The sequence below is a fragment of the Ranitomeya variabilis genome, chromosome 5 (genome assembly GCF_051348905.1).
Source record: "Ranitomeya variabilis isolate aRanVar5 chromosome 5, aRanVar5.hap1, whole genome shotgun sequence".
Lineage (NCBI taxonomy): Eukaryota > Metazoa > Chordata > Amphibia > Anura > Dendrobatidae > Ranitomeya > Ranitomeya variabilis.
The window spans coordinates 632,734,209-632,761,362 of NC_135236.1; the positions used below are offsets into that span (position 1 = coordinate 632,734,209).

Here is a 27,154-nt window from a genome sequence, read left to right on the forward strand (position 1 = left end):
TTACCCTTCCCTCAAACCACTAATATAAGGATTTAATAAATCTCACATTGTGAAAACCCATAAAGTATTAAGTCAGAAATATCCCCACTTCCTCTCTTTGAAAACCTCCTATGGATAATCGTGTGTATCTGTGGAAAATGAATTTTGCCTTGTGATTATATTTATTTGTATGTGTGATTCACATCAATAGGATCCTGTTGATTTATACAAAGGGTCCTAATGTAATTAGTTCTGGGCATGTGCTGCCTTCCATCGCGTGGCTGCTACGGGCTAAATCCTCTATAGATATACAGTATTTTGGTCTAAACTGATTGTTTCAGCACTAATTTTAGTGTATATTAGGCTGTAAGTCCTACATCAAATCATAGCAAATAATGAGAACAATTGGTCTAGATAAACACTGCTTGATGCAATGTAGATTGGTGGATGCAAAGATGGACCTGCCCATCAGAGCCTATAGTCTATTGTAAGGGAATTTTACACCATGGACATGAACCATGACTCCAAACAATAAGACATCTGAACAGTACACTGTATAAAGGTACTTTATTTATTTTTTTAAGGGAATTTGGCAGAATTTTCCAGCAGAATGATGACTCAGTAGTTAGCATGGTGGCTCTATGGTTAGCACTGTTGCTTTCCAGCGCTGGCGTCCTGGGTTCAAATCCCATCAAGGACAATATCTGCAAGGAGTTTGTATGTTCTCCTCGTGTTCCCCACACTCCAAAGACATAATGGTAGGGAACTGAGATTATGAGACCCAATGGGGACAGTGATGCTATATAATTAAAATGAACCCGTCAGGCACTGTCATGTTGGCACTATTACTCTGATTAAAATTATACCTCGGGTGAAGGAATCCGTCTTGTGGTTCTTGTGTGATGATCAGTGTTAGAAGTTTTCAGTTAATGATATTCTTGTCCTCTGGGGTGGGTTGGGGCTGTAGGCAGAGCCTTTTCTTCCTGCTCTAAGCCAGGGAAACAAAGGAAAGACCTGCCCATAGGCCGCCCCGAAGCACAAACATATTCCTCATCATAGATACAGATTGGTTGTGCTTCAGGGTGGCCTACAGGCAGGTCTTTCCTTTGTTTCTCTGGCTTAGAGCAGAAAGATAAGACTCTGCCTACAGTCCTGCCCCAGAGCATGAGAATATTAACTGAAAACTTCTAACAATGATTATACAAGAACAACAAGACAGATTTCTTCACCCCAGGTATCATTTTCATCAGTGTAAGACCGTGGTCAAACTATCAGTATTTGGTCAGTTTTTTACATCAGTATTTGTCAGCCAAAATCAGGAGAGGAACAATCAGAGGAAAAGTATTTATAGGTACACGTCACCACTTCTGCATTTATCACCCACTCCTGGTTTTGGCTTCCAAATACTGATGTGAAATACTGACCAAATACTGATAGTGTGACCGTAACCTAACAGCGACAACCTGACAGTGCCTGTAGTTAACTTAGCAAAAATCTTGCTGACAGGTTCGCTTTTAAGCATAGTAAATAAATCCTTGTGAGTGTCCTTTCTTGGTAGAAATGGCTGAGCTAAATCCCAAAGTTGTATATAGTTCCTAAAATGTTTTTATTTTTTTGATCAGATATGAATTAATACATTATAATGGCTATTGCATAGACTGAAGGGAGCTGGCATGGCTATTGAACTGAGCCAGACGTCTTCACAAAAAATCAATGGTCATGTGCTAACACTGGACATGCTATCCTATATAGAACCAAAAATGGAATGCAATTGAACCTTTGCTGACATCTTGAAAGGGCTGTTCCACTATTTAATATTGATGACCTACCCTATTAATCATCTGCTAACAGTGCGGGCAGAAGCCAGATGAAAGCAGTTACAGAGCTGAACACACAGCACCATCACCTGTTTAGCGGCCAATGCCGGGTACTGCTGATCAGCTCTTATTCACAAGAATAGGAACTAGAGATAAGCAAACACATTTGTGAAACCCTAGTCCAGTGGCTAGGTCAGTATTCCATGGCACTTGTACGGGAGTTCTACGAACCACCTTCTGCCTCATTGGCTGAATTTGCGGTTCCTTTTTGGATGTTGCATTTGATGCTGCAACAATTACGTCATATCATAAAACAGCCATTCCAATGAAGATTCATGTATCATGCCAGGTAGCTGAGGTAGGAGATGGATCAAAGTGCTTTTATTCAGTGGGCACGGGCTGCTGACCTACATCAAGGATCTGCCATTGCTTAGAACAGCAGATCTGTGAAGGTGCCAGGTGTTGGATCTCCACTAGTGATGAGCGAACGAGCTGGGATAAGGTAAATCCATGCTTGGTCGTGTGCTATCCAAGTGTCTTCGGCATGCTCGAAAAATATGTTCGCGTCCCCGCAGCTGCATGTCTCATGCTTGTTAGACAGCCGCATCACATGCAAGGGATTGCTTAACAAACAGGCAATCCATGCTTGTGTTGCGGCTTTTGAACAGCCACAAGACATGCAGCTGCGAGGACTCAAACATATTATTCAAGCACGCTGAAGTCACTCGGTTAGCACACTATGGTTCGATAACACCTTATCTAACCATTTTCGCTTATCACTAATCCTCACCAATCCGTTATTGATGACCAAAGGATCAATGTCAAAGGAGTGGCACAACCTTACAATTCACGCAAGTTAGTACCTTGAATACATTTTATTTTAAACATGTCTAAAGCTATTTTTCCCCTTTTATTTCATTCTCCTAAACCAGTAGCGTAGCTACTGGGGGGGCAGAGGGGGCCTTCGCCCCGGGCCCTGTCACATGAAGGGGCCCACTGGGAGCCGGCACTGCCACTTCCGTCATAAGGCACAATGAATACAGCACAGGAGGTGAGCAGTAAAATTCCCCTCTCTCCTGCCTGAAGGAGATTCTGCAGGCTGGCACCACAGTGGCCAGTTGCAAATCTCCCTCCTGCACTGTATTGTGCTGACCTCAGGAGCTTCTCCCAGGCTGCAGGTTTCTTCCCTGGCACCCTGGGATTGGCTCAGGGCAGGCACGCTGGGTCCTAGTGCCCACCTGCATATCACTCACTCAGATACTTCCTGCCTGGTCCTGCTGCAAACGTCATTGGTAAGTGGGGATAACATGCATTAAATTGACAGGCATGTCATAGTCACTGGGGGGGTAAATGTGAGAGGATGGGGGTGTTGTGGGGGAGGGGGACAGGGCACTGGGGGGTGAATGAAGGATATTATTATTATTATTTATTTATTTATATAGCACCATTAATTCCATGGTGCTGTACATGAGAAGGGGTTACATCAAAATACAAATATCACTTACAGTAAACAAAACTAACAATGACAGACTGGTACAGCGGGAAGAGGACCCTGCCCTTGCCTACATTCTACAGGATTATGGGGAAGGAGACAGTAGGTCGAGGGTTGCAGGAGCTCCAATGGTGTTGAGGTGGCCGTGTGGTCTTTACAGGCTGTAAGCTTCTTTAGGGTATATAAGGGTATTGTGAGGTCTGAGGTGGGTGAGGGGCGACAGGCACTGGGGGCTGATTATTATACGGTTTTGTTAGGAGATTATATGCACTCCATCACATGTAATAGCTGTTCTCTGGGATGGGGAGGTAGGAACTTATACTAACCAGCTGGGTAAGCCATAAGCTACATCACATTTAAAGCATCACTCCAGCATTTTTTGTTATTTCACCGCTGGAGTGGCGCTTTAAGGCTATGTGCACACGTTGCAGATCTGCAGCAGATTTCCATCAGGTTTACAGTACCATTTCAACCTATGGAAAAGAAAATCTGCAGTGCACATGCTGCGGAAAATACATCGCGGAAACGCTGCGTTGTATTTTTCGCCGCATATCAATTCCTCAGGTGTAAAAACGCAGGCAAAATCTGCACAAAATCCACAGTAAATCCACTGGGAATCCGCAGGTAAAACGCAGGGTGTTTTTACCTGCAGATTTTGCAGAATCCGAACGGAAAAGTCCGCAATGTTAGGCTTCTTTCACACTAGCGTCGGGCTCGTCCCGTCGCAGTGCGTCGGGCCGAGGTTACCGACGCTAGCGTTGTATACGCCGCACATTTTTCCAGCGCATCCACCGCCCCATTGTGAGGTGCGGGGAGGTGGGGGCGGAGTTCCGGCCGCGCATGCGCGGTCGGAAAAAGCGGACCGTCGGCAGCAAAAAACGTTACATGTAGCGTTTTTTTGTGCCGACGGTCCGCCAAACCACAACGCATCGGTCGCACGACAGATGCGACGTGTGGCAATCCGTCGCAATGCGTCGCTAATGCAAGTCAATGGAGAAAAAACGCATCCTGCAAGCACTTTTGCAGGATGCGTTTTTTGTCCAAAACGACGCATTGCGACGGAGGACAAAAAAACGCCAGTGTGAAAGTAGCCTTATCCGCAACGTGTGCCCATACCCTAAGAGGCGCAGTTACAGCTGCTGTGACTGAAACCGTACCGTCGCCGCCCCCCAGGCTGCAGTGAGGAATTAAGTTAATTTCCTCCTGGCATCATGACTCTCAGTGCAGGCGACGCATGGTGTCAGAACACTATTAACTATTATACTGTGTTTTGTATAGGGGAGCAGTGGTGACATCATACTGTGTATAGGAAAGCTGTGGGCTCATCATACTGTGTATAGGGGAGCTGTGGGCTCATCATACTGTGTATAGGGGAGCTGTGGGCTCATCATACTGTGTGTAGGGGAGCTGTGGAATCATCATATTGTGTATAGGGGAGCTGTAGGGGCACTATACTGTGTATAGGAAAGCTGTGGGCCAAGCATACTGTGTATACTCAAGCTGTACATGGAGGCTACTTAGGGGACATTATTAAATGTTAAGTGGGCACTTAAACATTATTGTTATTGGGGCACTCAGAGCACTGAGATCATCAAAATTTCATATGTGGTATTATTACTTTTTAGGGACAAAATATGGAGGTCACTAGCACAGGGCATTAATGTTTTCTAAGGGTGAATTTTATTATCTAGAGAGCACAAAGGAGTCATTATTATGTAAGGGGCTCAGTGGTGGCATTATTATGTGGGGGGGCACCATTATTGTACTACATAGCAGGTGCAGTAATAGGGACAAATACGGCAGCAGCGGCTCAGTATCGGGGTATCAGGTGCAGTAATAGGGACACATACGGCAGCAGCAGCTCAGTATCGGGGTATCAGGTGCAGTAATAGGGACACATACAGCAGCAGCGGCTCAGTATTGGAGTATCAGGGGCAGTAACAGGGACACATACAGCAGCAGAGGCTCAGTATTGGGGTATCAGGTGCAGTAATAGGGACACATACGGCAGCAGCGGCTCAGTATTGGGGTATCAGGTGCAGTAATAGGGACACATACAGCAGCAGAGGCTCAGTATTGGGGTATCAGGTGCAGTAATAGGGACACATACAGCAGCAGAGGCTCAGTATTGGGGTATCAGGTGCAGTAATAGGGACACATACGGCAGCAGCGGCTCAGTATTGGGGTATCAGGTGCAGTAATAGGGACACATACGGCAGCAGAGGCTCAGTATTGGGGTATCAGGTGCAGTAATAGGGACACATACGGCAGCAGCGGCTCAGTATTGGGGTATCAGGTGCAGTAATAGGGACACATACAGCAGCAGAGGCTCAGTATTGGGGTATCAGGTGCAGTAATAGGGACACATACGGCAGCAGCGGCTCAGTATTGGGGTATCAGGTGCAGTAATAGGGACACATACGGCAGCAGAAGCTCAGTATTGGGGTATTAGGTGCAGTAATAGGGACACATACGGCAGCAGCGGCTCAGTATTGGGGTATCAGGGGCAGTCATAGGGACACATACGGCAGCAGAGGCTCAGTATTGGGGTAACAGGGGCAGTAATAGGGACACATACGGCAGCAGCGGCTCAGTATTGGGGTATCAGGGGCAGTAATAGGGACACATACGGCAGCAGCGGCTCAGTATTGGGGTATCAGGTGCAGTAATAGGGACACATACAGCAGCAGAGGCTCAGTATTGGGGTATCAGGTGCAGTAATAGGGACACATACGGCAGCAGCGGCTCAGTATTGGGGTATCAGGTGCAGTAATAGGGACACATACGGCAGCAGAAGCTCAGTATTGGGGTATCAGGTGCAGTAATAGGGACACATACGGCAGCAGCGGCTCAGTATTGGGGTATCAGGGGCAGTAATAGGGACACATACGGCAGCAGCGGCTCAGTATTGGGGTATCAGGGGCAGTAATAGGGACACATACGGCAGCAGAAGCTCAGTATTGGGGTATCAGGTGCAGTAATAGGGACACATACGGCAGCAGCGGCTCAGTATTGGGGTATCAGGGGCAGTAATAGGGACACATACGGCAGCAGAGGCTCAGTATTGGGGCATCAGCAGAATGATTAGCTTCTGCAGGTTGGGAATAGATATGGACGGTGCTGGAAATGTGAGACGTATGATGTGTCTTTGTTGTAATCTCTACAGACAAGTCCTTGCTGGAGAAGTTCTTACGTTTCTCTGGGCCAGATAGAAAAGATGGGAAAAGTGAACAGCTCCATAAGAAAGACCATCAGCTGTAAGTCACCATCTAAAACTGTCCAGTGATTTCTTATATAGTCTGCAGGACTGGTATCTACCACTATATGGTCTCCATATAGTAATATCAGTGATCATTTTTGTCTATAGATGTTTTTTCAGTCACAGTGCGTCCTCTGCTGATGTTCCTCTATGCTCACAATTAGGGTGCACTACGTAACTGTAGTCAGGGGTACCTGGTTAGGGGCCCACTCAGATTTTTGGCCCCCCCTAAGCTAAAACCCTAGCTACGCCTCTGTCCTAAACCCTTAACTAAGAGCTGGATTATCTATGGCCACAGCAGGCTCGTGTTTGTAGACAAGTCCAGCAGAAGAGCTGCGTCCGGATGGGAGAGATTTCAGCCTGCAAAATGGATGTCTCCATCATTTACAATAAGGGGTCGACTTTAAGCAAACGAGGAGTTTATAACAGTTTGTAACTGCAACAATGGATGTAATTCAATGGAGAGAAATGAAGCCAGGCTTTGTTCTATCAATGCTAATCGATTGTGCCCTCACAAGCCGACAGCTGTGCTGCCGTATCCAGCCTACTGACTGCCAGTTTCCATTTTCTTGTCTGTTTCCAGCTATTGTTAAAACTTTAGACTTCCTTCCTCTCTCCAGATCTCCCACGCGCCCCATTCCCTCTCCCCAGGAGAAAGAATAACAGACAGACTCAGTCTCATTAAATTGCACATAGTCTAAGATTTTCACAAAGCTCCACTAAATTAAAGTCCTTCCTGGAAATGGTAATCATTAGGGTTAGGAGATGCAAAGAGTACATGTGGCAAATTATAGGACCGGTGGCCTGGCGTAATGATTATTTAGTCAAGAAGAATTTAGAAACAATGTCTATGTCTCATGTAAAGTCAGAAGTCATCTGGGTGGCTTATTGACAGATATCTCATTATGGGTATGTGCACACTAATGAGGGGCACAGACAGGAGGGGCAAGAACAGTAATGGGCCCTGTGCAGTCCTATAGCTCCTCATAATGCACAAGTCCACCTACTTTGGATGTGATAGTGGCCCCTTTACGTCCTAAGCCCCAGGTTGCACCAATGGTATGTCCTCCCCAAGTGCAGACTTATAGTATTTGCAGATTTTTCTGCTGCAAAAAAATTGTGTTGGAAAAAGAAACGCTGTAAAATTGCGCATGTTTTTGATGCGTCTTATTTGAATTTGATTCCCATTCAATTGAAAGGGTGAAAAATGCTGTAAAAACGCTGAAAGAATTGACAAGCTGAAGTTCTGAAAAAATGCTTAGACGGTTCAAATCTGCAAGGAAAAGCTCAGCAGCGTGGGCATGAGATTTCAGAAATGCCATTCACTTTGCTGGGGCTGTACACTGTTGAATTTTTCCATCACAAAATAGATGTGCAAAAAAATGCAGAAAAAATGCAGCATGTGAACAAACCCCAAATCATGGTTTCCTGAAACGCTGGTGCATTTTAGAGCAAAACATGGATAGTAGTTAAAAGGATGTCTTTCCTTTTTTTGTGGTGCCTGTGTTTTGTGCAGAATATACCTTGTTGTAGGCTGACCTTCCGTGTATGCCTGGAGTGCTCTTTTTTGTTTTAAAGGGAATCTGTCAGCAGAATTTGCCATCTCATCTAAGAGCAGCATGATGTAGAGAAAGAGACCCCGAATCCAACAACGTATCAGTTAATGGTGTAGACCATTTAAAATGTATTTTGGGTGTGACGGTCTCCCTTGAAGGTTTTTAACAATGAATTAAATGTGTTGTCCAGACAGAGGGGGGAGGCTCCTTCTGCAGGCAGATGTCTGCCAGACAATCCCTGGATTGTAGGAGGAGGGGGAATACTGTGTGCCTGATCTCCTGAGACACCAAGAAAAGATTTATATATTTATCAGATTATAATTGTTATATGAGAAAAAATAAGGAGCTGGAAAATGTTGGGCGTAATTTTTGTGCATTTTCTGTGGCTCACATTCCTTATATTGGGGTAGTCAAACAACTCTAGAAAATAACATATTACATAAGCTAAAATTTAGCATACTGCTTAAATCGAATTATTTTTAAAGGGTTTGTCTAGGATTAGACATAAAATTCTATTTTTTACCCGGCAACAGCGCCACTGTTGTCCGTTGGCTGTGTCTGGTATTACAGCTCAGCATTATTTCCTTGAAATACTGCAATACTAGACACAGCCTATGGACAAAAGTGCTGGAAAAAGAAAAAAACATTTTTTCTTATCCTTCAAAACAACCACACAGATATTTTTTATCGGATCTTTCCTAAAGTGACCATCCAATCCACTACTGATTTTAAGCCAAACTTTCTTTTCAAGCAAAAAGAGGGGGAAAAAAGGTCTTAACTGATTTGGAAGCTCTGAAAGGCAATCTACAATCTAGACGTTTTAGCCTCCAGGACCATAAAAGGGATCATAAATGATCTCACTAGCTAATATAAGTAGTAAAAATAGTGGTATTTCCCTTTAAGCTCATTAAAGAGACATTATATTTATGGTACAGTTATACATAAGTAGCAAAAAGCAGCTGGGATTAGGTGTAACCACATGAAAGGCACAAGATCAGACACTTCTAAGGGAGGGGACATGTGACACAGCTCCTTTACGCTTCATCTACTCTATACAAGGCTCTATGCAGTAAAGTTGGAGAAGCCTCATACAAGACGGGGTCTAAAAACAAACATGATATGACTCCGGTAGATCTAACATGAACAATGCCCTCAGTCTTACGGATTCTCATGCGTATTGAAAAAAAATTAAAAAAGCTTTTTTTTTTTCTGTCCCTCGCCCACTGTTCACAGGTCTTTGAAACTGACTCCCACTACAAATATACAAGGATCTATTATTTTGGCTTCTGTACTGTGTTCTTGTTTTATGGTGTGGCTTGGTACAAAATACATGTCAACACTTGCTCAGGGCCTGGACATGATCAGTGTTACTGGGGATAGAAGCCGTAAGAAGGCAGGTTCTAAACGCATCAGAAAAATAATTGCTACCATCATTGTCCGTAGCCTCATTGAATAGACACATGAGAACAATGGAGAGGTTGTGGTTTCTAGTTTCCTCAATAAGATGACTCAAGTTATGCTTTGGCTGTCCATACACATTATTACTGATGGAGTAGGTGTTATCAAATATTACTGGATGGGGCAAACGGGGCTTTTTTGTGTCGAGGAGACGCTTTAAGAGCATTATTACTGAAGGGGGCACTCTTGGGGAATTATTACTAAAGCCACAGGATAAGGAGTTTGTGCAGGTTGGGAATAAATGATGATGGTGATGGAAATGTGAGAAGTAAAACGTGTGTTTTATTTCAAACTTTGCAGATAGGAGTCATCACGGAGGTCTGCGCGATATGGAAAAGATGAGGAAAGTGAACAACTCCAATCAGAAGGAATGTCAACTGACTTCAGAGTGTACCTGGCACAGCGCATGATGTCACTGCCATGCGCCCACACATGTTGACATTAGCTGCTGCAATATTCACTGCTCCCCACGCCCGGGACTATGGGCGTGGGGAGCAGAGAATATTCATTGTCTTAAATATTGGGTACACGTGTCAGCCCCAGCGCCGGATTCTGCTACCTGTAACCCTGCTCCTCCTCCTACTTCTTACTTGCTCAACATACGCTGTTCTAATTCTTTCATTTGAGTGGCCACTAAAAGAACTAGAAGTGATGAAATCGGTCTATACAGTCATTAGTCACTGAGGAAACTTGTTGGCTGCAGACAGATGACTGAAGGACAGGACACCATTGCTTCAGATGCTTCTGGCCCACATGAGCTGTGTGTCTTTGGAGAGGTAACAATTCTTTCTCTATTTTACAATGATCCCTTCCCTCTGACCAATTTTAAAGGGAAGATGGTAAATCCCTTTAAAACAGTTTCAACCTGCAGCTTCACTTGGAGCACACTGACATTTCTTATTCTGGGATCCAGTGGCGTATCTAGGGGGGGCAGCCAGGGCATGTGCCCCGGGCGCAGCCGGCAGGGGGGTGCAGTCGGGCTGCCTAATTCGGCGGTGTCTCCCCCGGTGTCTCCCCCGGCGGCAGCATTCTGCCGCCCCCGGTCTGGGAGTCAGCTGTTCTCTGTGCCGACTGTCAAGCTGACAGCCGGCACAGAGAAGTTGCAGAGCGCCGGCTCCCAACATGGGCGGAGATGGAGGGGGGCCCCTGCAGGGTGGCTGCGGTGGGCAGGGAGAAATCCCTGCAGCTCCGCTGCCTACAAGAGGAGATAGCAGCGGAGCTGCAGTGATCTGTCTTCCTGCCTCCTGCCTGCCGCGCTTCCTCTCACACAGATGCGGCTGGATGTTGTCATCATTCAGCGGCCGACTGTGTCAGAGGAAGGCGATGGAGATGCTGCGGCAGAGCGTGTGGAGAGGTGAGAGGGGTGTGTGTGTGTGTGGCGCGCTGCAGGGGAATGTGCAGAGTGTGTGTGTGTGGCACGCTGCAGGGGAATGTGCAGAGTGCGTGTGTGTGGAGGAGAGGGCAATGATGGGGCTGACGGGGAGAGAGCAATGATGGGATGGTAGGGGAGGAGAGGGCAATGATGGAGCTGACGGGGAGAGAGCAATGATGGGGATGGTGTAGGAGGAGAGGGCAATGATGGGGCTGACGGGGAGAGAGCAATGATGAGATGGTGAGGGAGGAGAGGGCAATGATAGGGCTGATGGGGAGAGAGCAATGATGGGATGGTGGGGGAGGAGAGGGCAATGATGGGGCTGACGGGGAGAGAGCAATGATGGGATGGTGGGGGAGGAGAGGTCAATGATGGGGCTGACGGGGAGAAAGCAATGATGGGGATGGTGGAGGAGGAGATAGCAATGATGGGGCTGACGGGGAGAGAGCAATGATGGGATGGTGGGGGCGGAGAGGGCAATGATGGGGCTGACGGGGAGAGACCAATGATGGGATGGTGGGGGAGGAGAGGGCAATGATGGGGCTGATGGTGAGAGAGCAATAATAGGGATGGTGGGGGTGGAGAGGGCAATGATGGGGCTGACGGGGGAGAGGGCAATGATCGGGCTGACAGGGGGAGAGAGCAATGATGGGGGAGGAGAGGGAAATGATGGGGCTGATGGGGGGGCATATGTCCTTGGGGGGGAGCACCAAAATGAATTCTTGCCCAGGGTGCCAGAAATCCTAGATACACCTCTGCTGGGATCCATCAGATAATACCTTTGTATGCGTCAAAGCCATACAGAAAGGACGCTGCCCCTAAATCTAATCTACACAAAGCTTTGAATTGATAACCCCTCCCGGCATATCTGGTAATCTCACACATTATATAAGAAAAGTAAAACTATGTGTGAAATTAAGTAAATTTCCAATTAAAAAAAAAACCAAACATTTAAAACAATGCTTCATGCTGAGTTCACTCATATTGGCATTTGTGGTAGCGTCCCCTAGTTTTTCTAAAAAGTCCTGATTCTGATGTAAGGAGAAGACCCGGATCAGGCCTACCTACTCCGTGACGGATCCGGAACTGTCGGGATAGTCACCCAGGTTTCATGGGGGAAAGCTTAAAACCCCGGACCGACCTCTGCACCTAGGAGTAGGGGGCATGGCTAAGATAAAAGGGCCACAGCGCGCGGCAAATCAGTTAGTTGCTGTGGGAACGTGCATCGCGCAGAAGGGCAGTGTCTGGGCTTCTGCGGGGGATGGGCAACTGCCAGAGTGGGCAAAAACCAGCAGAGGCTAAAAGATGTTAACAGAGACTGCCGACAACGACGTACCTGGTCCCCGCTGACATAGCTGACTGTGAGTGACAGGACGCCCAGACAGGAAATAAGCCTGTGCATGCACCAATGGGAGATTTGGGACACCAGCTGTGAGGGGTTTCCCTGTGTACCTGAATCGAGTTGCTCATTGTCCCTGTACGCTGACAGGGGGAAAGGCTGTACTGTGTTCGGCTCATCGTTTCCTAACACACCGATCACCGACCGGACCACGAGGAATCACCGCCGCAGCCAGGATCCAGGACGCCATCTTTTCCAGGTCCATACTGGACCCCTTATGCGCCACTGCTTTGGCGCCATCGTCCACATCCTTAACTAACCGCATTCTGAAGTCATCAGACTGATAAGTTTGCTCTCCTTGAACTTCCTACCCTATACTTCCCACCCGCTTCCCGAGTTACGTCCCCTGTTTTGCTTTACATTGTTCTATCTGTTGTTGCGAGGAATATATACCTGTTAAATTAAACCCCATGTTAACACTTGCTCTGCCTCCTACCTGTTACTGCATCTTCCTACCTGCTCACACTGACATCCAACTTCAACCAGCAGGTAGAGGAGAACATATACACGCTTTGTCCATTTTTATGTTTTGTCTCATCACTGTGCAGGAATACCTCCTTACCTCCTGAAGAAACTATTCGAGTAAGTTCACATTAGGCATTTTTTCAGAATTTGTTTTGTGCAGCAAAACCTGATCTCTTTGCAGGAAAAAAGCTGGAAAAAAAAAAGTACATTTCTCTTGGTTTTCCATGGTCTTCCTTGTGCTTTCTTCTGCGGTTTTGACAAATTAGATTTGTCTCTTGTGCATACTGATAAAGTTTAGTGTTCCATAGAATCAGTTTTTGGCACAAAAAAAAAACAGCAAAACCTGATACTTGCATTTTTGGTGAGTTTTTTTTCTGCAGTTTTCACCACCCATTCATGTCAATGTGTGAAAAACGCTGAAAAAAACTCTGAAAGTAGTGACATGCTCCATTGTCCAAAAAATCATGCAAAGCACAAAATCCTGATGACAAAAATAAACAAGCTGTGTGCAAGAGATTTCTGAAATCTCATAGGCTTTGCTGGTACTGTAAAGCTCAGCTGAAAATTAGAATAAAAAACTCTGCAAAAACGCCTAGGAAAAGAACATCACGCCAACCAATAAGCATGGGGGTGGATCAATCATGGTTTGGGGTTGTGTTGCAGCCAATAGCATGGGGAACATTTAATGGATAGAGGGAAGAAAGAATTAACTGAAATTTCAACAAATAACACCATCTGTAAAAAAGCTGAAATTGAAAAGAGGATGGCTTCTATAAATGGATAATGATCCTAAACAAACATCAAAATCCACAATAGACGACCTCAAAAGGTACAAGCTGAAGGTTGTACAATGGTCCTCACAGTCCCCTAATCTGTGTCTGTGGACAGGAGTCTTTTGTAAAGGTGACTATGTAAGACAGTTGTTTTTCATGCAGGTAACGAGTTGATTACAAGCGTCTAACTGGTCTGTAGGAGGCAGAACTCTTAACCCCTTCACCCCCGGAGCTTTTTCCGTTTTTCCGTTTTCGTTTTTCGCTCCCCTCCTTCCCAGAGCCATAACTTTTTTATTTTTCTGTCAATTTGGCCATGTGAGGGCTTATTTTTTGCGGGACGAGTTGTACTTTTGAACGACATCATTGGTTTTACCATGTCGTGTACTAGAAAACGGGAAAAAAATTCCAAGTACAGTGAAATTGCAAAAAAAGTGCAATCCCACACTTGTTTTTTGCTTGCCTATTTTGCTAGGTTCACTAAATGCTAAAACTGACCTGCCATTATGATTCTCCAGGTCACTACGAGTTCATAGACACCTAACATGACTAGGTTCTTTTTTACCTAAGTGGTGAAAAAAAATTCCAAACTTTGCAAAAAAATAAATAAATAAAATTGCGCCATTTTCCGATACCCATAGCGTCTCCATTTTTCGTGATCTGGGGTCGGGTGAGGGCTTATTTTTTGCGTGCCGAGCTGGCATTTTTAATGATAGCATTTCGGTGCAGATACGTTCTTTTGATCGCCCGTTATTGCATTTTAATGCAATGTCGTGGCGACCAAAAAAACGTAAATCTGGCGTTTCGATTTTTTTTTTCATTACGCCGTTTAGCGATCAGGTTAATGCTTTTTTTTTATTGATAGATCGGGCGATTCTGAACACGGCGATACCAAATATGTGTAGGTTGGGCTTTTTTTTTATTGATTTATTTTGATTGGGGCGAAAGGGGGGTGATTTAAACTTTTATATTTTTTTTATTTTTTTCACATTTTTTTTTACTTTTTTTTTTAACTTTTACCATGCTTCTATAGCCTCCATGGGAGGCTAGAAGCAGGCACAGCCCGATCGGCTCTGCTACATAACAGCGATCATCAGATCGCTGTTATGTAGCTAAAATGCAGGTGTGCTGTGAGCGCCGACCACAGGGGGGCGCTCACAGCCACCGGCAATCAGTAACCATAGAGGTCTCCAGGACCTCTATGGTTACAATGGAGGAGCATCGCCGACCCCCGATCATGTGACAGGGGTCGGCGATGCGCTCATATCCGGCCGCACGGCCGGATGCGGTAGTTAAATGCCGCTGTCTGAGTTTGACAGCGGCATTTAACTAGTTAATAGCGGCGGGTGATCGCGATTTCACCCGCCGCTATTGCGCGCACATGTCAGCTGTAAAAAACAGCTGACATGTCGCGACTTTGATGTGCGCTCACCGCCGGAGCGCACATCAAAGCGGGGGTCCCGACATGTGACGTACTATTACGTCACATGTCGGGAAGGGGTTAATGGTTGGTAGGGGATCAAATACTTATTTATCACAGCAAAATGCAAATAAATTTATACAATTTATACAATGTGATTTTCTGGATTTTATTTTTGATATTCTATCTCTCAATGTTAAAATTAACCTACCCTTAAAATTATAGACTGTTCATGTCTTTGTCAGCAGGCAAACTTACAAAATCATATATGTATAGCCTAAAATAGACAATATTTTTTAGGCACTGGCATTATTGGCATACATGACACTGTAAGTTCATTTACAAGCTGGGAATTGTGTCCATAAGTTGGACAAGACAATACAGTTGCATGAATATTCCCGCCATGATGTTGAGCGTTGCCATGTAGGACATGAGGGTCTGGTGTTTGTTTCTCATCTCCTCTGTACCACCTTTGTGCCAGCTTCCCATGCTAGCTAACAATAGACTTCCTCTGCATTGAGAAGTTTTGCTATTTCAACCCACCCAGTATAGGACCAACTACTGCTGGGGATCTGTGATTGGGCCGCATTATCTGACTCTAGGATAGGTGCCCCATCATATTTGCCAGCTCTTTTGCAGATAGAAGGTCCCCGATGAAGGAGTTCCTGTTTGTATCGTATCGTTGTACCCAGTGTCAGGGGGAAGAAGAGCAGCACTATCAGTCTAAAAAAGTCCACGCAACCACAAAGAAGCAGCATTTCATCAGATTTTTAGCTTCACTCTAAAAAAGGAAGTTAAAGATACATGCAAAATAAAGAAGATTGCTGGTAATATGTTTGAAAAAACTGACCGTCACATCCATACATAGACTAAGTGTGAACAGGTGCTGAACCTAGAGTAACCAACTCATATATAGTCAAGTAAAAAAGGCAGCACACTGCAGCGCTAAGACATGCAAACATGAAACATGAAAAATGAACTGCAATACTGCACTAGAAATATGAAAAATGAGAGCGTTTAGCGCATAAAAATGGCCAATTTTATGTGTACCTGATAGCCCCTTTACGGCATCTCTCGTATATCAGGTCCTTGATATACCTGATATACGAGAGATGCCGTAAAGGGGCTATCAGGTACACATAAAATTGGCCATTTTTATGCGCTAAACGCTCTCATTTTTCATATTTCTAGTGCAGTATTGCAGTTCATTTTTCATGTTTCATGTTTGCATGTCTTAGCGCTGCAGTGTGCTGCCTTTTTTACTTGACTATTTGCTGGTAATATGTGGCATCTCACGATGAACGCCACCGCTGTGTGTGACCTGGGGGTTAGTGCGTGGCTGCAACTCACAATCAGTCCTAAAAACTACCATGAAACAATAGTGCCCTGTGCGGAGATAATGGCTCCTCACTGGAACCAAAGGGTTAAACTGTAAACAGGAGACCAACCATTCTCTGACTTGGCAAAAGTTTAATCAGTGGCTTCCTGTAACTCCCAGAGGTCAGAGGTCACGGGGTTTTAGTGCATGTCCAGTTACCATTTTTCTTTTCTAACTCTACAGTGCTATTTCCTGCTGAAAGAATAGTGGGCTTATTTTAGGAAATCCCTTTTTCTTCCTTTTCGACTTTCTACACCGAGATTGTGGATAAATATGTCTATTATGCTTAGATTAGGTTTTCCCTTTGCGATATGAAATATGGAAGTGGCTCATTAATATCATGAATGTCATCACCTCCACAAATGGGTGTCCGCGAAATTCCCTGGAATACATGTATGGAAGGGTGGGAGGGCAGGTTAAGGGACTCACAAGATTATTAGCACTTGTGAGAGGTGTAACTGGGCATTCATCTTGTTTAAGAAAGCCAAAATGTACAACAGGGCGAACCAGAGGTGAAGAGTCACCATATAGGTGTTAACGGTAAATCAGGGGTATTCCATCATTAAATGTTGGTGGGCTTCTGGCCACCGATACTAAGAATATAGGAGCCGCAATGAATCAGCATGATGGCCTTTTCTTTATATGAATCCTCTGAGTGGGCAACCACTGAGAAGTGGTCACTAGAGATCTGATTGGCGCCCAGCAGCAGCAGTGATGATTCAATGGCACCCACTGAGAAGTGATCACTAGAGATCTGATTGTCAACCAGGAGCACTGGTGAGGTGACGATTCAATGGTACCCACTGAGAATTGATCACTAGAGATCTGATTGTCAACCAGGAGCACTGGTGACGATTCAATGGCACCGACTGAGAAGTGACCACTAGAGATCTGATTGTCACCCGACAGCGCTGGTGACAATTCAATGGCACCCACTGAGAAGTGATCACTAGAGATCTGATTGTCAACCAGGAGCACTGGTGACGATTCAATGGCACCGACTGAGAAGTGACCACTAGAGATCTGATTGTCACCCGACAGCACTGGTGACAATTCAATGGCACCCACTGAGAAGTGACCACTAGAGATCTGATTGTCACCCGACAGCACTGGTGACAATTCAATGGCACCCACTGAGAAGTGATCACTAGAGATCTGATTGTCAACCAGGAGCACTGATGACGATTCAATGGCACCTACTGTTGTGAATTTGGATTCTGGGCTCCCCCGGTGGCTACTGGTGGAATTGAACTTGTGACATCATCTTCCCTGTTCACCTGTTCTGATTAGATCTGGGTGTCGCTATATAACCTGGCTTCTCTGTTAGATGCTTGCCGGTCAACAATGTTATCAGAAGCCTCTCTGTGCTTGTTCCTGCTCCCAGACATCTACTAGATAAGTTGGACATTCGTCCATGTTTTGTTTTTGTATTTTGGTTCCAGTTCACAGCTGCAGTTTCGTTACTGTGTCTGGAAAGCTCTTGTTGATCAGGAATTGCCACTCTGGTATTATGAGTTAATGCCAGAGTCCTAAAGTAATTTCTGGATGTGTTTTGTTAGGGTTTTCTACTGACCATGAAAGTATGCTTTCTGTCTTCTGCTATCTAGAAAGCGGACCTCAAATTTGCTAAAACTATTTTCCTGCTGCGTTTGTTGTTTCATCTCATATCACCGCCAATATATGTGGGGGGCTTCTGTCTCCTTTTTGGGCATTTCTCTAGAGGTGAGTCAGGTCGTATATTTCCCTCTGCTAGCATTATTTAGTTCTCCGGCCGGCGCTGGGCATATAGGGATAAAAAGTAGGACATGCTACCTGGCTACTTCTAGATGATGCGGTAGGTTTAGTTCATGGTCAGTACAGTTACATCTTCCAAGAGCTTGTTCCTATTGAGGCTTATGCTAGTTCTCTGGCCATGGAGATCATGACAGTTTGACCGGCCCACTAAAGGGTTAAAATCCTTGGCTGAGAAAGGAGAGAAATAAGAAGTCTGCTGAAAATTTTTTTTTTTTTTTTTTTTTTTTTTTTCTCTAGTAGTTAGTGTGCTCTTAATTGGATCACTTGCCAGTCTGTCTATGCTGCAGTCTTTCTTTTTTTTTCTCTCTCCTTCTAATCTTTGAATGGCTCTATGTTCACCTGTCTATAATGGATCTACAGAGTGTAACTGCAGGTTTGAATAATCTCGCCACGAAAGTACAAAGTTTGCAAGATTTTGTTGTTCATGCTCCGGTATCAGAGCCGAGAATTCCTTTGCCGGAATTCTTCTCAGGGAATAGATCTAGCTTTCAGAATTTTAGAAATAATTGTAAGTTATTTTTGTCCCTGAAATCTCGTTCTGCTGGAGACCCTGCACAGCAGGTTGGGATTGTGATTTCCTTGCTCCGCGGCGACCCTCAAGATTGGGCTTTTGCATTGGCACCAGGGGATCCTGCGTTGCGCAATGTGGATGCGTTTTTTCTGGCCTTGGGCTTGCTTTATGAGGAACCTCATTTGGAACTTCAGGCAGAAAAAACTTTGATGTCCCTATCGCAGGGGCAAGATGAAGCTGAAATTTACTGCCAAAGATTCCGTAAATGGTCTGTGCTTACTCAGTGGAATGAGTGTGCCTTGGCGGCTACTTTCAGAGAGGGTCTTTCTGATGCCATTAAGGATGTTATGGTGGGGTTCCCTGTGCCTGCAAGTCTGAATGAGTCCATGACGATGGCCATTCAGATCGATAGGCGTCTGCGGGAGCGCAAACCAGTGCACCATCTGGCGGTGTCCACTGAGAAGACGCCAGAAAACATGCAGTGTGATAGAATTCTGTCCAGAAGCGAGCGGCAGAATTTTAGACGGAAAAATGGGTTGTGTTTCTATTGTGGGGATTCTACTCATGTTATATCAGCATGCTCTAAGCGTACTAAAAAGCTTGATAAATCCGTTCCCATTGGCACTTTACAGTCTAAATTTATTTTGTCTGTGACCCTGATTTGCTCTTTGTCATCTATTACTACGGACGCCTATATCGACTCTGGCGCCGCTTTGAGTCTTATGGATTGGTCCTTTGCCAATCGTTGTGGGTATGATTTAGAGCCTTTGGAGACTCTTATTCCTCTGAAGGGGATTGACTCCACCCCATTGGCTAATAATAAACCACAATACTGGACACAAGTGACTATGTGTATTAATCCGGATCACCAGGAGACTATTCGTTTTCTGGTGCTGTATAATCTACATGATGATTTGGTGCTAGGATTGCCATGGCTGCAGTCTCACAACCCAGTCCTTGACTGGAGAGCTATGTCTGTGTTGAGCTGGGGATGTAAGGGGACTCATGGGGACGTACCTTTGGTGTCCATTTCATCATCTATTCCCTCTGAAATCCCTGAGTTCCTGTCTGATTATCGTGACGTCTTTGAAGAACCCAAGCTGGGTTCGCTACCTCCGCACCGTGAGTGCGATTGTGCTATAGATTTAATTCCGGGTAGTAAATACCCAAAGGGTCGTTTATTTAATCTGTCTGTGCCTGAACATACTGCTATGCGAGAATATATAAAGGAGTCCTTGGAAAAGGGACATATTCGTCCATCGTCATCTCCCTTAGGAGCCGGTTTTTTCTTTGTGTCAAAAAAAGACGGCTCTTTGAGACCATGTATTGATTATCGGCTTTTGAATAAAATCACGGTTAAATATCAATACCCATTGCCGTTGCTGACTGATTTGTTTGCTCGCATAAAGGGGGCCAAGTGGTTCTCTAAGATTGATCTCCGTGGGGCGTATAATTTGGTGCGGATCAGGCAGGGGGATGAGTGGAAAACCGCATTTAATACGCCCGAGGGCCACTTTGAGTATTTGGTGATGCCTTTTGGTCTTTCTAATGCCCCTTCAGTCTTCCAGTCCTTTATGCATGATATTTTCCGCGATTTTTTGGATAAATTTATGATAGTGTATCTGGATGATATTCTGATTTTTTCGGATGATTGGGACTCTCATGTCCGGCAAGTTAAGAGGGTTTTTCAGGTTTTGCGGTCTAATTCTCTGTGTGTCAAGGGTTCTAAGTGCGTTTTTGGGGTTCAGAGAATTTCCTTTTTGGGATATATTTTTTCTCCCTCTTCCATTGAGATGGATCCTGTCAAGGTTCAAGCTATTTGTGATTGGACGCAGCCCTCTTCTCTTAAAAGTCTTCAGAAATTTTTGGGCTTTGCCAACTTTTATCGTCGATTTATTTCTGGTTTTTCGGATGTCGTTAAGCCATTGACCGATTTGACTAGACAGGGTGCTGATGTTGCTAATTGGTCCCCTGATGCTGTGGAGGCCTTTCAGGAGCTTAAGCGCCGTTTTTCTTCTGCCCCTGTGTTGCGTCAGCCTGATGTGACTCTTCCTTTTCAGGTTGAGGTCGACGCTTCTGAGATCGGGGCTGGGGCAGTGTTGTCGCAGAAAAGTTCTGACTGCGCCGTGATGAGGCCTTGTGCCTTCTTTTCCCGTAAATTTTCGCCCGCTGAGCGGAATTATGATGTTGGGAATCGGGAGCTTTTGGCCATGAAGTGGGCGTTTGAGGAGTGGCGCCATTGGCTCGAGGGGGCCAGACATCAGGTGGTGGTATTTACTGACCACAAAAATTTGATCTATCTTGAGACCGCCAGGCGCCTGAATCCTAGACAGGCGCGCTGGTCATTATTTTTCTCTCGGTTTAATTTTGTGGTATCGTACCTACCGGGTTCTAAGAATGTTAAGGCGGATGCCCTTTCTAGGAGTTTTGAGCCTGATTCACCCGGCAACTCTGACCCCACAGGTATTCTTAAGGAGGGAGTTATCTTGTCAGCCGTTTCTCCAGACCTGCGGCGGGCCTTGCAGGAGTTTCAGGCGGATAGACCGGATCGTTGTCCGCCTGATAGGTTGTTTGTTCCTGATGATTGGACCAGTAGAGTCATCTCTGAGGTACATTCTTCTGCATTGGCAGGTCATCCTGGAATTTTTGGTACCAGGGATTTGGTGGCAAGATCCTTCTGGTGGCCTTCCCTGTCACGAGATGTGCGAGGCTTTGTGCAGTCTTGTGACGTTTGTGCTCGGGCCAAGCCTTGTTGTTCTCGGGCTAGTGGATTATTGTTGCCCTTGCCTATTCCTAAGAGGCCTTGGACACACATCTCGATGGATTTTATTTCAGATCTGCCTGTTTCTCAGAAGATGTCTGTCATCTGGGTGGTGTGTGACCGTTTTTCTAAGATGGTCCATTTGGTTCCCCTGCCCAAATTGCCTTCTTCTTCCGAGTTGGTGCCCCTGTTTTTTCAAAATGTTGTTCGTTTGCATGGTATTCCTGAGAATATCGTTTCTGACAGAGGAACCCAATTTGTGTCTAGATTTTGGCGGGCATTCTGTGCTAGGATGGGCATAGATTTGTCTTTTTCGTCTGCTTTTCACCCTCAGACTAATGGCCAGACCGAGCGGACTAATCAGACCCTGGAGACATATCTGAGGTGTTTTGTGTCTGCTGACCAGGATGATTGGGTTGCTTTTTTGCCATTGGCGGAGTTCGCCCTCAATAATCGGGCCAGCTCTGCCACTTTGGTGTCCCCGTTTTTCTGTAATTCGGGGTTCCACCCTCGATTTTCCTCCGGTCAGATGGAATCCTCGGATTGTCCTGGAGTGGATGCGGTGGTGGAGAGATTGCATCATATCTGGGGGCAGGTGATGGACAATTTAAAGTTGTCCCAGGAGAAGACTCAGCTTTTTGCCAACCGTCACCGTCGTGTTGGTCCTCGGCTTTGTGTTGGAGATTTGGTGTGGTTGTCTTCTCGTTTTGTCCCTATGAGGGTCTCATCTCCTAAGTTTAAGCCTCGGTTCATCGGTCCGTATAAAATATTGGAGATTCTTAACCCTGTTTCCTTCCGTTTGGACCTCCCTGCATCCTTTTCTATTCATAACGTTTTTCATCGGTCGTTATTGCGCAGGTATGAGGCACCGGTTGTGCCTTCCGTTGAGCCTCCTGCTCCGGTGTTGGTTGAGGGTGAGTTGGAGTACGTTGTGGAAAAAATCCTAGACTCCCGTGTTTCCAGACGGAGACTCCAGTATCTGGTCAAGTGGAAGGGATACGGCCAGGAGGATAATTCTTGGGTCACTGCATCTGATGTTCATGCCTCTGATCTGGTTCGTGCCTTTCATAGGGCCCATCCTGATCGCCCTGGTGGTTCTGGTGAGGGTTCGGTGCCCCCTCCTTGAGGGGGGGGTACTGTTGTGAATTTGGATTCTGGGCTCCCCCGGTGGCTACTGGTGGAATTGAACTTGTGACATCATCTTCCCTGTTCACCTGTTCTGATTAGATCTGGGTGTCGCTATATAACCTGGCTTCTCTGTTAGATGCTTGCCGGTCAACAATGTTATCAGAAGCCTCTCTGTGCTTGTTCCTGCTCCCAGACATCTACTAGATAAGTTGGACATTCGTCCATGTTTTGTTTTTGTATTTTGGTTCCAGTTCACAGCTGCAGTTTCGTTACTGTGTCTGGAAAGCTCTTGTTGATCAGGAATTGCCACTCTGGTATTATGAGTTAATGCCAGAGTCCTAAAGTAATTTCTGGATGTGTTTTGTTAGGGTTTTCTACTGACCATGAAAGTATGCTTTCTGTCTTCTGCTATCTAGAAAGCGGACCTCAAATTTGCTAAAACTATTTTCCTGCTGCGTTTGTTGTTTCATCTCATATCACCGCCAATATATGTGGGGGGCTTCTGTCTCCTTTTTGGGCATTTCTCTAGAGGTGAGTCAGGTCGTATATTTCCCTCTGCTAGCATTATTTAGTTCTCCGGCCGGCGCTGGGCATATAGGGATAAAAAGTAGGACATGCTACCTGGCTACTTCTAGATGATGCGGTAGGTTTAGTTCATGGTCAGTACAGTTACATCTTCCAAGAGCTTGTTCCTATTGAGGCTTATGCTAGTTCTCTGGCCATGGAGATCATGACAACCTACTGAGGTATGATTGTCGATAGTCTACCAGTAAAATCTCTACCATGACTGTCACTTTAGGAAGGTTAAAAGGGTTCTAGCTTTTATAAGGGTTCACATCACTTTTGGAGAAAATGCCATGTTTTCAGTGGTCCTTTCCCTATGTTTTTTTTTTTTTTTTGCTAACGCTGCCAGATGATTCCTGGGAATCAATAGAGATATAATAAACTCACACACTCATACATGCACATTGTGGGTTTTCTCAGGAACGGGCATAGAAAGAAGAGAGCCCCTGAAGAAGAATAATATGAGGGCCCTTTGTAGTCCAACAGTTCATCATATCGTGCCCCTATGTGTCGGGGACAGATGCGATTTACTGCTTTGGAGATAGACGTGGACCCCTTACCTCATGTGCCCCCTTGCGGAGACACAGCTAGCACCAATGATATGTCCGCCCCCTAATACAATGTATAATGCAGTAGCCATTCCAGATACATCGGCGGCCAGGCTGTTTTCTACCTCTGTTCAATATATCCAGTGGCTACAAGCTTTTCATATATTGGTGACACATACTTTATGCGGAAACTTCAAAGGTCAAGACTTCTCCAGATGATGCAAGAACAAGGAGAAGAATCAGCACTTGGCTCCTGGAGTCATGCACCACTCATAAAAACAATGCAATAAGGGATAAGTGCACTGGAAGCTCTGGTCTGTACGACAAGTGTCTAAAATAATGTATCAAAAGGTGGGAAAACATGTAAATTGTCTAAAAATTGGCAGCTGACACACAGATTTCTCATCTGATACAACCTAGGAGTCCTCATAAGGTTCATCGTTGTATTAACACAATTCAGTAAATATTGTAAGAATGTATCACAAGAAGTAGAAGGAATCAGAGCTACAACAAATACATCACACATCATACAGCACACAAATCACACATCATACAGCACATACATCGCACATCATACAGCACATACATAACACATCATACAGCACATCCATCAGGCCCAACCATCCCCAGATCAGTCCCAGGCAGTATTAGATTCTGTCTACCCAGCAGATCGGATCCACAGCAGATCAGACCCAATCAGTGTCAGATCAGACCAAGTTATTATCATACTAACTCAGAGACAATCAGAATTAATTATATTCCAAAAACAATGAGATTCCACAGGTATTATTTGATCAGACCTGCACATTATACATCAAACGAAGGCCCAATCAGTATCAGATGTGATCTAGACCATGTCTAGGCTAAATTAGACAGATCAGATCCATATCAGATCAGACCAATCAGTATTAGATCAGACCAATTAGTATCAGATCTGACCCAATCAGTATCAGATCAGACCAATCAGTACCAGATCAGACCTATCAGTATCAGATCAGACCAATCAGTATCAGATCAGACTCAATCAGTATCAGATCAGACCTATCAGTATCAGATCAGACCTATCAGTATCAGATCAGACCAATCAGTATCAGATCAGACGAATCAGTATCAGATCAGACCAATCAGTATCAGATCAGACCTATCAGTATCAGATCAGACCAATCAGTATCAGATCAGACCAATCAGTATCAGATCAGACCAATCAGTATCAGATCAGACTCAATCAGTATCAGATCAGACCAATCAGTATCAGATCAGACCAATCAGTATCAGATCAGACCAATCAGTATCAGATCAGACCAATCAGTATCAGATCAGACTCAATCAGTATCAGATCAGACCAATCAGTATCAGATTAGACCAATCAGTATCAGATCAGACGTAGCAGTATTAGATCAGACCAATCAGTATCAGATCAGACCCAATCAGTATCAGATCAGACCCAATCAGTATCAGATCAGACCCAATCAGTATCAGATCAGACCAGTCAGTATCAGATCAGACCCAATCAGTATCAGATCAGAACCAATCAGTATCAGATCAGACCCAATCAGTATCAGATCAAACCCAATCAGTATCAGATCAGACCAATCAGTATCAGATCAGACCCAATCAGTATCAGATCAGAACCAATCAGTATCAGATCAGACCCAATCAGTATCAGATCACCAACTGATTATCATACTAGCCAAAGGACAATCAGAATCATTGTGTTTCCCCAAAAATTAGACCCTCAGCTATTATTAGATCAGACCCAAACATTATTATACCACATCTAAGCACAATCAGTATCAAATCTGATCCAATTGTTACCAGCTCAAGCCCAGGCATTAGATTCTGTCTTTGCAGATCAGGTCAGATGTAACCATTATCAGATCCAGGCTCAATCAGCATCAGATGAAACCATTATTATCATAGCAAGCCCCTACACAATTAGAATCTGTTAAAATCCTAATAGATGAGACCAAACCATTATTAGATTAAAGCCATGAAAGACAAGCAATCATCAGAGCAGATCTAGTCTTTATAAGATCAGGCCAAGCTATTAAATTAGACACAACTATTATCAAGTCAGAACAAGATCCACTCAAAACCATATCACCCTCAAATATTTTCAGATCATATCCAATCATTATCAGACTGCATCCAATCACTATCACGTCAGATCCAATAAGAATGAGATCACATTAAATGTGATCATACCAGACCCAATCTGAATGAGATTTTAGTCACACATCAGTGGATGACAACCGATCTTTAACAGATCAGAATGATCATGTCCCATCATTATTACATCCAACCTAATCATCCTAAATAAAAAGTTATCAGCCCGGCCCCTGATACAATCTACACATCTATACCGATCTGTGATCAGATAGGATCCATTACAAGGAATTAAAGGATTATCTATAACATGATGAAATAAATGGCCAAGGTCTGTGTGTCAACACAAAGTACTATACATAGACATACAATATATAGATGTAGCAGAGCTGGAGTTGTCATGCCACTACTGCTTTTGTTTCCTGCATCCATGATGAATTCTGATGTAGAATCCACAGACAACAAGCACATGGTGCTGACACTGCCCATTGTGACCTCCTCAGCTCTGCTACATCCACCAGTACTAGCGATAACTGACCTGAGGGAGAGCCCGGACCGCAGCCTCCTCTCACCCGGCGGCGATGATCCTCTGCACACAGGCTGCGGATGGAGCCTCTGTGGTCACAGTCCACACCCCGCAGTCAGCCCAGCGCAGGGTCCGGCTCCCCGCTAATTAGCCGGCAGTGGGAGCCGCACAGGGGCCGCTGAGCCTTATTATGGGGGAGGACGGGAGAAGATGTGCGAGATCCTCACCCCTCCTGTGCCTGAGCTGGTGACGAGCACACACTGCCTCCTCTCATGTGCTGCAGGCTGTGTGCTGTATACAGGAGTATATAGTGTCTGTGCTGCAGGCTGTGTGCTGTATACAGGAGTATATAGTGTCTGTGCTGCACGCTGTGTGCTGTATACAGGAGTATATAGTGTCTGTGCTGCAGGCTGTGTGCAGTATACAGGAGTATATAGTGTCTGTGCTGCAGGCTGTGTGCTGTATACAGGAGTATATAGTGTCTGTGCTGCAGGCTGTGTGCTGTATACAGGAGTATATAGTGTCTGTGCTGCAGGCACTGTACAGTATACAGGAGTATATAGTGTCTGTGCTGCAGGCTGTGTGCAGTATATAGGAGTATATAGTGTCTGTGCTGCAGGCTGTGTGCAGTATACAGGAGTATATAGTGTCTGTGCTGCAGGCTGTGTGCAGTATACAGGAGTATATAGTGTCTGTGCTGCAGGCTGTGTGCAGTATATAGGAGTATATAGTGTCTGTGCTGCAGGCTGTGTGCTGTATACAGGAGTATATAGTGTCTGTGCTGCAGGCTGTGTGCAGTATACAGGAGTATATAGTGTCTGTGCTGCAGGCTGTGTGCTGTATACAGGAGT

General features: G+C 45.1%; 1 protein-coding gene across 2 annotated transcripts in view; it reads right to left on the reverse strand.

The window, feature by feature from the left end:
- ARAP3 (ArfGAP with RhoGAP domain, ankyrin repeat and PH domain 3) overlaps positions 1-26,554 on the reverse strand; it is a 239,241-nt gene extending 212,687 nt beyond the window's left edge. For both annotated transcript variants that reach the window (XM_077266276.1, XM_077266274.1), the window contains exon 1: positions 26,316-26,554. The gene's annotated coding sequence lies outside the window, so the exon portion shown is untranslated. The remainder of the gene's footprint in view (positions 1-26,315) is intronic.
- Between the last annotated feature and the right edge of the window lie 600 nt (positions 26,555-27,154).